The following is a 13,399-nucleotide window of genomic DNA, read 5'->3' as shown; positions in this document are numbered from 1 at the left end:
CAGAGCTCCAGCCGCTGCAGACGCTGACAGGGCTCTGCAGAGTGCAGAGCTCATTTGAAGGCTGGAGAGAGAAATGAGAACAGGAATCAATTACAGAAAAACAGATAGAGCTTGTACCTGCCACAAATGAAAGAAAATTGAAAAACAGTCACAGCCTTCAGTAGTAATAAAAAGAAAATGGTTCAGTCTGTGGATGAGAGGCTGAGAGCAGACCCTGCAGAAGCACACAAGGAGAAGGCAGGGCTGCTCCACTTCGCTCTTTGCAGAACAGATGTGCTGTGGGTAAAGCTCACCTGCAATTTTCAATGAAATCCTTTAACCTTGTCATCATGAACATTTCCCTCCTAGAGAAATACAACAAAAAATCAAATGTATAAACTGAAAACACAGGGAAATCTTTGCCAGAGTCATTCAAAGCACTGGAGGAAGTTTGGAAAGATAATTCTTTATGGCAAATTGGGAGACAGATCTATAAAAGATCAGACAGCAAAAAATTAGTGGTGGGATCCCTCTGATGAGATGGCTATACCTGAACTAACTGTCCCTGTGCGCTCACCAGAGGGTTTTCATGGAGACAGGGTCCCCATGTCATTCCCTCTTCCTCTCCCCTGTGAACAGTGGGAAGCATGCGCATGGGAAATGGGAAACATGAGTTATGGGAAAAAATGGTTGTTATATATAAGGCAAGAAGCATGATTACATCAGAGAAGCTGCACCATAAGATACCACAGGTGGAAGATGTGAGGTTTCCTGACTCACCTGTACTTATCTGTGCGATCTCGATAACCTCTTCTCCAGAGCGTTTCTAAACAAGGTTGCACATGGCACACACACGCACACGTCTGTGCTGGTTAGAGGGTGATTGACAGTGAAAAATTGAAGTGTTGCAGTCGTTCTCTAGATATTTCACTGACAGACAGAGACGTGTGTATGTGACAGAGCACAAAGTAATTATACACGTCTAGGTCTTCACTCTTTCCAGTCTCGGCTGCTTGGCGGTTTCCTCAAGTTGTCTATGTCTGCAGCCAAGTTTTAATCACTGTTAAATCACACCATATGACTTGTGCTGTGGAGCACTTTGTCAACATCAAAAATAAATATTATTCCCACAAGGAATCCAGCTGGCCTCTATTAGCTTTCAGAATATATCAATTAAAGTGTTAATCTGCTGTCCAATGATAAAAGTCGTCATCCCATCAGCTTCTAGAAGATCAATACAACTGGATAATATGAAATATCCACCAATTTATTTTCCTGGCAAATGAACAATATGGCAATTTTAATGGGACCATAAAATAAATATTATCAACTCTGAAGAAGACCCAAACCCAAACAAAGCCAGGTGTATATGTTCAATCAACATTTTTCAACAGCTGCAAGCTTCTTTCTGGTTCTTCTCATTGCAGAGAAATGACGCTTGTATAACAGCAGCAATACCACTAACGTAGCTAATCCCAGTCCTGAGCTTCAAGTTATGCATTACATGGCAAAGCCATCCTTACACTTCTGAGGAGTTATCTCCTAGTGTTACCTTGGTGCCAAGGAAATCTGTATGCAATACTAGAAAAAAACCCACCCAAAATAACAAAAATTTGCATTTGCCCTCAATCCCTCCACTATATCGTATTTCTGATGAGAGTAGCTATTAATGTTCACTTCTTTAGAAGCCCCATGCATTTCATGGCCATCTGAGCAGCAGCTGAAACTCCTTGAAGCAGGTTTTCTGCTCTTATGCCTCAAAATGAGACTCAGTTTGAGTCTTTTCCATAATAAGGAACAACCCAAGTTTTGCTGCGTGATGCCGGGGGATGCCTGTGCCCCTGGAAAGCAGATGTGAGCTCCAGCATAGGAGAGCCTTGCTTTCAGAACAACACTGCCCAGGACACACGACTGGGAATCAAATAAGAGGTTGCTGCCCCATGAAAACATCTCACAGAAATACTGCTACACACGAAAGGAAAATCCTGGGAAAATCTCTCATCAGCCCTAAAATGGATTGTGAATCAGCTCAGCTAAACTGACAGAGGTACAAAATGCTACAAGAGCGTCTCAAGCTGTGTCAGGGTCTGTTATCGCCTGCTATAAAGCACTTGTCAAACCAGAAGAAAAGCTGAGACAAAGGCAGATTTCTCATATCACTGGTGAGAACACATTTGCATTACTGCTCGCAATAAATGATCATTAGTATGAAGTGTTTGAATATACACTGAGAAGCAGCAGCAAGCTCGCAGGCAGGGCAATAACACCACAGATCACCACGAACCAGAGGGATTCACAGTACTCAAAGCCCATCATCCACTACAGGGCATCCCCTTCCCCACCTGCCCCCGCTCCCAGGCAATACCCATCTGTTTTGGTTTCCAGTCCCTGCATCTCCTGCACTGAAGACTCCAGGTTTTTGCTCATGTTTTGCATTCACGTACTGAGCAGACAAGCCCGCAGCTGCTCTAAACTGACACAGCTCCATTGGGGCAATGCTGGTAGCCACCAGCTACATTTCTGGACAGGGAAGGGACAACACAGAAGTCTCTTGGTTCAGGCAAGCAGGGTTTGTCCCTTTGTCTTTCTAAATGGACCTTCCTCCCAGGCTGCTCCTCAGAGGCTGGAAATACTCCTCTGGGGACACAGCCACTGGTGCCACCTGCTCTGCACATTTCTCCTAGGTGGAGGACGGGCTCAGAAACAGCCTGCCTGCATCCATGTCTTCTTTTTGGCAGAGCCTCTCTTAGGTTTAATAAACAATAATTAAGACCAGTGCCAGAGCAGGGATCAGGATGGGTTTTTCACATCTGAGCTCAGGTTTTGCAGATGCAAAAATCAATCCCTCGTCTTATTCCAAGAGTTTCTGCATCCTCGTCTTGCCAGCCACCAACTTCAATGACAAACCTCTTGTTTGCTTCAGGAGAGAAAGCAAAATGAACTTGGAGTGAGCTCAGAGGCTACGTTCAATGCTAATGCATATTGCCATTGCCTACAATAGCTCCAGAGCAAGGTCCTGCCTTGAATATTTTCAGACCATGATCAAATCTGCTTTATAGACAAAGGAACTTTCTGTTTTCTCTCCTGAATATAGGGCACCTTTGAATAGCTTCTCATTTTTAACATTACAATGAATTATAACCCCTTGGTGGTTCTGTGTAATTACTTCTGCAGTTGAATTGCATATGTATCAAGTGCAAAATCCTGAAAGAATAACAGATACAGAAACTGTTCCTAAACAAAAAGTACAGGCTGGTAAAATTAACCAGTCACCTTTGCAGTTTCATTTCCACATGTACAGTTACAGTCAAAGCGTGCCAGAAAACAGCCAAGTACTTTTCCCTCCTTTAAAAATCATTTCTCCACCAAATTCAGAAAACCCTTTAGCAAGGCCACCAATCAAGTGACGAGAAAGCAATTAGTGTTGTCCTTGCTAATTTACAGATTTATTTTTGTCAGCGGCTGATTATTGCCTAATTCTTGCAAAGCTGTAAGAAACTCAAAAGCATATCAGCACACAGCCTGACCTGAGCACGCTTACCTCCCAGCGCAACAGCTGACACAGAGCACCATTTTCTGCCCGATAGCCCTCGCACAGCCCACCGCCACCTGGCTGATGCGGCTGCTCAGGACACCAGATTAAACAGAGAAGTCTTAAAGCAGAATTTGGTTTGGGTAGTATATTTTTCTTGATAAGCCATAGAGAAAAAATTTCAAGTGGTCTAATGTCAACAAAAATGCTTTTTCTTATAGATCAACCACGGCATTTTCTGGGACAGCACAGGTAGCCTCCCAGAGGGCAGTAAAAGGCTGTAGCACAATCTTGCCCAGTGTGTCACTTGTGCATGCTTTGTCTCACTGAAATGGCCACATGTCCCCTCCGGACTGGGCTCAGCTATGCTGAAAGCAGCCCCACAAACCCCATCCCTCATCAGCTGATGCTTTTGAAAGCCAAAAAGACAGAGGATTTGTTGTACAAGCAAATAACACATTTCCCCAAGTGTCCCAGCTAGCCACATCACCATCAGCCCGGCTTCCACATCCCGCATCATCTTTTTGAAGACAGATGATAGATAGGCAGGCAGACAGACAGAGCGAGCCCCACCATCGCTGGTGAGACAGGGCAGGTCTCCACAATGCAGCAGTGCCGCACACCTCCAGCAACGAGAGCAGAGCAGCCCTGACACACTCTTGCAGAACTCCACCGGTGGTTTCCCATGGCTCTTAGCTCTGAGGTTACTGCCCGTAGATGGGCACCCTGTACTGGAAGGGGAAAAACCGCCACCATGACTGTAACAGCTTTAAATGCTCCTGATCCTGCCATGCTTATGTGCTGGTGCATCTGCAGTCATGTTCTCCAAAAACGTCAGCTGCCTGGAGAAAGCCAAGGAGCAAGGAGACAACCCCAACTCCCTGTCCACATGCAAGGGTGGTGGTGTAATTGTGCTTCAGCACTGGTGTTGCTGAAAAGCCCTGGCAGCTTCCTCCTTTCAGGATGGGAAAGGCCTCAGGGGAAGGTAGAAATGAGCAAGAGTCCATTGACAGACCAGTAAAGCTAGGAGAAACTGGGATTTTGAAGGACAATGTGCATTATAGCACTAGACTGGAGCGGACCTCATCCCTCGTCCCAGCTCACCACAGCAGCAGAACATGGTCAGGACTCCTCCCTCACCAGGCCACCAGTGAAACGTGCATCTGTTTCACCCTTCCTCCCTCCAAGACCTGGGCATCCAGCCCTCCCCCTTCCAGCCCCAGACACAGTTAAGCTCTGCAGGGTCATGGTCAGCCCCTTTTTCTTGGCTGGGTTCACTCTCCTGACTGTGTCTTTGCAAGAAAACTGAGCAAGAAAAAGGCTCTCCCAAAGCCTTGTTACCAACCTCTCCTCCCTCCCGCCTCCCATGCAGGGATTACCTACTTGGGCTTTTTAAGAAACCCAATAGCCACACTTAAGGTGACATCAGTAGCTGAAATCCTGCTCTCCCCTCCATCTGGGCCTCCCCACCATTGCTGATACAACTGAACCACTGCCTGGAAAGCAACAGCAGTTCTCCAGAGCTGTCCCCGAGACAGTCTCACTGGCTCTTTTCACAAGTTTTGGCTAAATATAGGTCCTTGAACGCAGTTCCAACCAGTAAGTGCTGCTCTGCATGAGCACAGGTGACAGGTCAAAAGCTGGGGGATCATTTCCCTGGAGCTGGGGTCGAAAATGGAGCTTTTTTCAGAAGCATCAGCCCTGAGGCTACCTCTGCTCTTAACAAATCAGCAGAGCGTTTATTGCTGACCTTGAGGCACAGAAAGTGCCAAACATTTCGAAGAGTTGACCCAGTGACTTTTAGATGCTTCAAGCGGTACTTAAAGCACTATAATAAATACACAGAGAGGTCCTCGTTCATTCTGCCATTTTCAAATGAGGGTAGTGGGTTGATGCCAGGCGTTCTTCAGGCACTGATGTGCACGAGAGAAGATTAACAGCAGGCTCTCCTAAGGCACACAACAGACTTGGTGTCTCCTTTTGGAACAAGAGCCAGAGGCACCTGTGGGGAAAGACCATTGCATCAAAGACCCACGTTCTCTTCCTAGCTCTGCTGCTGGCTCAGCATTCACCTGGGGTCATCAAAATCATCAACCTACTCAGAAAACAAGTGTAACATGCTGCAAAACAGGATCCTTAAAACCCTCAGCAGAGACCGTGCACTTTCATTAGCTGCAGCTGAATCCCAGACCAGCAAACGGCAGCTGAAACACCTATTTTTAATTGAAATGAGCCATGCTAGACAGATTTTCATTACTGTTCATACATAACACTAAAGTTGCTCTTTATAGGGTAATCATCCACTAATCTGATCATGATCGTGGCTTTCTTAATGATGTGGCAACTTGATGCAGCATTTTCAGTAAAGTGAAAAATTTCTCCTCTTTCTCCAAGTCGGTCGTTGTTCATTTCCATTCACTGTAATCTTTCTTACACTGTGCATAACATCAGCCTTTTAAGAACTTGTATCATTTTCTCAACGCTTGACCAGAAGGCTCAGCATCCATGTGGGGCATCACTTGTCCAGACGGCACCTGTTGCACTAGGGATGCACTCCAGACCTGCGAAATAAAATCAGGATGTTTTCTGAACAGTTATCACAGTGGATCAGAGACCACCCGAGGACAGTGGTCCCACTGGAGGGGATGCTGAGTGTTAGGGAGCATACCTGCTCCTTCACTCGTTACCCTCTGCTTCGCTGAACGTTACACACTTTTCAGAGGTCACATGTAATGGGCAGCAGTGAGAGCTGGCAGTGCAGAGGTGACATGTTCCTCACTTCAAGCACATGTGAACCATGACAAATCTGCAAAGTAGTTATAAAATAAATGCACAGATAACCGAAGACACTGTCCACAGATAGCCAATTAACACTGTGCAGATGGTCCATGAGAGCTTCCTGGACACAGACTCTGACCTTGAAGTACACAAGGACTAATGTGGGGGAAGCCCTGCCTCTGGTGAGAGTACCCTGACTCTGACCTAGGAGTCAGCAACCTCACATTTCAGGAAAGATCAACCTCACCCAGACACACATATATGGGAGCACTGCCGGAGCTTTGCAGCACCATCCTTTGCCCTGCATGGCTCCGGTCATCCTCAGGGAGACCTCTCAGCCCGGCTTTGAGGGCTGTGCTTGGAGTGGGCACGGCAGTTGCTCTGGGATCAAAACCAGACAGCCAAGAGAGGTCAGGGCGGCTGTAAATAGGTGCTGCAGTGGGTGAACAGTCTGCCTGCTGGGCCTGGCTGCCCAGCTAGCCCTGGCTGCCCAGCTAGCCAGTGGAGGTGTTGGTGCTGGGATGCTGTAGCAGGAGATGAGACAACTCGCAGGAACACAACAGGCGTTACAGAGACCGCTGCGACAGGCAGGGCACAGCTGCCACCACGGTGGCAGACAGGCCAACACCAGCTCCCTGCCAGCCCTCAGACCGCTGCTGGCCCCTCACTGTGGGGGGACCGCAGATGTTTTGCTGGGCTGCTCCACAGCAGGTACTGCCTGTCAAATAGGTGGCAATGCACAGTAAGACACAGCAGACTAGGAAAGGGGGAGGTAGGGGCTGAAAGCAGAGGAGGGAGGGTATTTTAGATGATTTATCATAGGGGATCAGACACTGAGCTTTGTATTTCCCTAATAAAACATTCAGCACATGATTTTGTGGTGTTACTTGTTCCTGCAGAATCTGTGGCTGCTGCAGTCACATACATTAACTGAACGCAGAATGGATGCTAACATCTCTGCAGAGCTAAATAGACAAGCTCATATTTTCACTTAGTTGAGAAAAACTGCCCCACTTAATGCTTTATGACTTGAGTGACAGAAAGAAAATTTCAGTGTCTGTGCAGGCAGTCAGGAGTGGATGGGAAAAATTACGAATATTTACAATACAGAGGAGAACATTTAGGTGAGATATTGAATATTACCCACCAGAAATGTGAGTGTGAATTGTTGTTAAATGTCTAAGACCTTACGTTATCGCAGAGAGAGTCATATTTTTAACATTCAAAATAATTATGAGTAGCTAATGCAATGAAAGAGCTTATATTAAGCATACAGTCTTGCAAAATGGCATAGTTGGCTAATCACACTTGTCAAATAACCAGAGAGGAGCTGACCAAATTTCAGGAAAAAATGAAGTGACTGCATTGACACTGGCCACCGTGGCAGCCCTGGGGGACAATTGCATATGCCTGTTCCCCATGGCTGCACCTGCAGGACAGGAACATCCAGAGCAGACAGCCGCTGATGGCCAGGAGAGAACATTTCCCCAAGGCCAAACCTCCCCAAGCCACCTCTGAGGGGCCCAGCCAGACTACAGTAGGCAGGAGACACTGGCCACCTCCCACCCCAGTGTCTCACCCCTTTTGTCTTTGCTGTCCATGGTGGTTTTTACTCCTTGTCCTGCCAAGGGTCTCCCAGCACTTGCTATATTTCTGTGCCATGTGTCTCCATGCAGACCCCACACCGCTGCAGACCCCAATGTTAGGGGCTTAGACATCGTCCCTTAGCGGAGCGATGCTGCTATCCAGGTCCCACCCTGGGGGGGATTGTGGCAGCTGCTCAGCCCTGGGCAGAGGGGGTTTGCAGCAGTCTGAAGGTGGCCAAGTCCTGCATTTCCGTCCTTCGCTTCCACCACATGAACTAGAGGATAGAACCAAGAACTTCAGATGCTTAACAGGATAAAGTCGGTGGGGGAGAATAAGAGAGCTTAATGCAGAATTTTACCCTCCCTTGCTTTTATTTGGCACGTTTCTGGAGGAGAGCTGCTCTTTTAGCCAGGCAATTCTGCATCACTAACAGCTTGGTATTGTTTATGCTGAAATTAAGCGCTGAAGAAGCAAATCATTTTGCAGAAAGTGTATCAGCATCTACAAGAAGAGGCAGAAAGAGTAAATGGGCTTAATTAGTCACTAGACAAGGAACTAGATTAGCGCATTCTTAGATATATTTAAGAAATGCAAGCTCTTCATCCTACCCAGCGCACTTGTTTCCTTATGCTGGAGAACTCATCTTTATAAAGATGACTGAACAGCTGCGTGGGTCACAGACCATCTACCCCAGCAGCCACAGCCACAGAGCAGATGCTGGACGAGAGCACAGCCTGAGGGAAGGCAGCAGTGGAGGCTTTCCCCTGCACACTCAGCTTCCCCTGCACGCCGATCCCTTGCAATCCACTCCACTGGCTTTCTGCTAGGTGTAAGATTAAGAAAACAAATTTATGGAGTTAAAAAAAAGAGAAAAAAAAAGTTGTCAGTGAGGATTTAGGCTTGAAAGAAAGCTCCTGGTCCAGCCCCTGACAGCTGACATCCTCATGTCACCTTGTCACTGCCTTACGTTGCAGCACACAGGTTTGCCAAGGCAAGTCAGCCAGAGCCCTGTGCTTCTGCTAGGGACTGTTTCTGCCCTGTGACAGGGGAGGGAAGGTTTTGGCAAGATGGTGCCAAAGACAAACTTGATAGCTCCCGCAGGGCTACCGGACGTTCTTATTTTCCTGATGTAGGATGGAGAGATTTACAGAGGAAGACTAAAATTTGTCAGATAAAGAAAAATATCATTCTTGGTTGCTTGGGGAAAGAACAGGGCTCGTGCGCTGCTCTGTGTGTTTCAGACAGTGTAAGAGCAAAATGGGATATTTGGTGCTCACCGTAACCTCACTGGTTGTGTACCATTGTTTGTTAACTGTGTCCCAGGTCCCCATCACATAACCATCCCTGCGGGTCAGGACCACTGAGGGCAGGTTTAGCAGCATCCATGTAGGAATTGTGCCATTTATCATGACCTGGGAATTGCAAGCAGCACATCTGGTTTCCCTTCCAGGAACAGGATCCATCTGCAACATGAATGCAGTCATTTGAGCGTGCGATTTCGTATGGGATGACACCAAATCATTTACTGAAGTCACAGCATTTCCCTGCACTCACTAATGGCCATTTCAGCCAAAACCAATCAGGTTAGTGTTGTACAGACACTGAGTGTTTGTTAAAAGGTAAAGACCTAAATTATTGGGAAGGGTAACAGAAGGTCCTCTTACACAAAACAAATTCCAGTGTTTTCCACAAAGGCCTGGGAACATCCCCAAATAAATAAAAACTGTGCTCAGGACAGTGACATAAAAAACCTGTAACCTGCTGAAATGCAATTTGTTAAGAGATTTGTTGTGACCAGCAAACTTAAATTCAGTTCCTAAGCTATCTTCATTAGCTTTCACTGAGCTCATGGAATAAAAACAAGCTGCATTTCAGTGTAATCAAATGCAGTTGGTGGGAAGGATCACACCAGTACGGCCATTAAACATAGAGATCAGAGGAACTGTTTCACTTCCATATGGAGTGCAGCACAATGTCTGTATGATGGACTTGCAAAAAATTGACCCAGATTCCATTTCACCATAACTGTGATAAGCTCAAGCACATCAACACTGGTAACTGCAAGTTCAATTTACAGCCTGTACTTACACATGCTCTTTTGTGACAGCTTTGGTTTAGCATCAGAGGGACACGCTGTGCGTGACAGAGAGGACTTCAGTAGCCCTGGAGAGGCCACAACCAGCAATACTACCTTCCTCCAGGATCACGCATGTGATCAGGAGAACAATGCTCATTAGTTTCCTCTTGATGCACCTGAAATCTCAGTATGGCTACTTCTCAACTCAAAAAGGATTTAAAAGACTGCATGACAAAACTAATTTAGTTTAATTAAACTTATCCATATTTTATAGTCAAAACACATCTCAGATGATATGCAAAACTTACAGATAGCATCTACCCAAGAGATTCCACTCCTAGGTAAATCCACTAGCTGATAGCCCAGTGTAATTTAAGCAATCATTTTTACATGACTGAATCTGATGAATGTTTTTCTTTGTGAAAAATGGCTCCTGACCAGACATGGACAAAAATAGGAAAAGCACAAGGCATTCTTGGAACAGATCAACTTCTCTCTATGCATTTAATCACAGCAATACCTCCTAACAGGTCTGAAAAGAATCTTCTCCTGCGTTAGCTTTCTAATGCGTTGATGTTTTTGATTGACTCATTTGCCTTTGAAGTTTGGGGAGTACTTCATTATAGAAGTGTTGTCATGGTACAGACTAAAGCCTTGATAGCAATTTTTATGATTTACAAAGACGACAGCAATGCAATTTTCTGGCATCTAGTTCTACCTTTTAAAGATAAAAACTTGCAGAACCTTCTGAGAATAAAACATTAATCTGAAAGGATGAGACTAAATTCAGAGGAGCTGCAAACACTAGAGAAGAGAGCAATAAAACAAAGAAATCTAATGAAATATGGTCCAAAAGTGAAGGTAATAGTCTTTTCTTACTAAAACTATTGATTGGAAATTGTATTTCACTTGCAGTTAAGATGTGTTCTGAATTGTCTAGCTTGAAGCACGCTGGGTGCAAGAATTGGCTACGCCCTGCTCGAGGTCCCCATCAGATTAACAGCAAAAGCAGCTGCTGCACAAGAAAGTGTTACTGTCCTTCAGCTGCCTGTTACCAGCCCTCTGCCCAGTTAGCGAAATGGATGGTGTAAGGATTCATCTGTATCAGGAAAGAACCAACCAGCTTCATTTAAACCTCAGGTTATTAGTCAGAGGACAGCTACGGCGTAGGGCAGCGACCTCCAGCATAAAAGCAGCAGCAGCAGCATCCTAAACCACAGTGGCCATTTCTGCAGCAGCAGCCTCCCGCAGCTTACCAACCCTGCTACAAGGCACAGCACAGTCAGTCTCTCACAATAAATAAGCATTAATCAGGTCAAACTAGAGAGCAGTACGATAAGGAAAAATACCCGTTTGCAACCTTTACTAAGAGACATTTTCTTCTTTTGTTTTCTATCAGTTTAATCACATGCATCCAGGATTATAGAAACCCACAGGGTCACTTAAGTATCTTCAGATCTTGTACTATTTTTTATAGTCTGAATTGTATGTTCTGTACCACAGCTCTCTGGTTTTTAATGTTTTGCTTCAGGCATTTCTCTCTCTCTACGAGTTTGGCCAGACAGCAGGACGCACGACTGCATGCTCTAGCTGGACTCAGTCAGTTACAGGAGGAATAAAAATTATTTTTCATTTCTATTCATATAATATCTTAAAAAATAACAATTTTAAATGTTAAATATTAATTTGCAACCACTTCTGTTAGAGCCTAGATTTCTTATACTATTCACATGATTTAATATGCTGCATCAGTAAGGCAAAGTGAACACTTAACAGAAATTTCTATGATGCTGAGACAGAACAGTATCTTTGCAATGACACATTTTATAAGCCTCATGAAAATATGCAAGCTGGACACCTTTGGTAGCTAGCACATTTTGTGTCAGTCTACTTAATCTAAAAAACCCAAACCCTACAATGCTCTCATGACTTTTACCTGACTCCCAGTTTCCACCCAAAAGAGGCTTCAAACAAATGGTGGTAATAAACTATCCAGTAAACATATGTCTCTATTATTTCGTATGCAACAAAGAGAAAATTTGACTCTAAATATAAGCCCACTAAAGTATACCATTATATAAGTGCCTGATGTATAGCTTCAGAATTAGCTAAATGTACTAGATTTAGTTTTAGCACTATACCCAGCTATAAATCAACACACTGGAACCGTTCTAGCAGCAAGAGGAAATCAATCACTGTTAATATAAAGTACAAATTCAAAGTAATATGAAAATTCATTATTTCAAACAAGATTTCCTGCTCGGCAATTTCAGGATTTCTCCTCACCAATGGCCTTTGAAAATACTCACCACCATACTCAGATCTTGCTACTGCTACTAATGGAGTCCCCAGAGAGGACTCTTGCTCCCCTGCTTGTGGAGGGCCGCAGCCTATGGGGGCGAGAAGCCCAAAATCCACCCCAGGGCGCTCACAGCACCAGGCACCACAACACATGAAGGTTAGGGTCCTGCACAGAAGGCAGTTCAGATGCCAATGGGAAGCTGCTCTTGCTACATCAGAAGTGATTTAGGATTTGTGGATTCAACTATGTAAAGTCATCAATGAAGTCTTTGATTACAGGCAAGCCAAAGGATTTCCACACTTCCGTTTCTCCTGCGTCAAGCCAGGATTATAATGCATGCGAGGTAAAAACTTGCAAAAGCTTGGGATTTCTTCTGATGCTGCAGCAGCACATGCTGTATCTGGGACCAGAATAAAGGATGATGATGGGTGGCACCCCCAGCTGGCCCCACTCCACCTGCCCATCAGCCCTGCACACACACACGCCAGGTCTTCTGGCAGCAGGTTGAGAGCTCCACGAGTGTGAAATGCAAACGAGCTCCCTGGAAAACACCCTTCAGTTAAGTCAATCCTCACATTTCTAAGATTAATACACATTTTGTGTGCTTTGCACTTTTTTTCTTACTCCAGAAGCACAGCTAAAAACAGGGCTGGTGAGGAGCCCCTTAAACCCGATCTACAAAAATGCTGAATGCTGGCTTTTTTTTTTTTTCCCCCCTTGTTCTTTCTAGCACACACAGTAGTTCACAGTTCTTAGATACACTCATCACATGGAGCATCTGCCTTAAGTCCCTTCCCTCTCCTTTTTCACAAGGCTCCATTCTTGTGGGAGTCACGCTCTAGATACACACCATCCCCTCAAGGACAGCCACATCTGAAGTAGATGGGCAAACTCTGTAAGGATTCGAGAAACAATGGCTCTGTGACAGACAACACAAGTACATTAGAAACTCCATTATCCCAAAATACAAAAGAGCACTTGAAAAATTACTTCATACTTCATTACTTCAATGAAAACATCACAAGAATAGAAATGCAGCACACTCTTCCAATATACATATTTTTTTAGTCTTACTCACTGGGTAAGAATACTTCCCTCACATCCCAGCACACAAATACAATATTCCAGTAAGAAACAGGAAATC

The sequence above is a fragment of the Falco biarmicus genome, chromosome 2, assembly GCF_023638135.1.
Source record: "Falco biarmicus isolate bFalBia1 chromosome 2, bFalBia1.pri, whole genome shotgun sequence".
NCBI classification, from domain to species: Eukaryota; Metazoa; Chordata; class Aves; order Falconiformes; family Falconidae; genus Falco; species Falco biarmicus.
Note: the sequence above shows the minus strand (reverse complement) of the source record.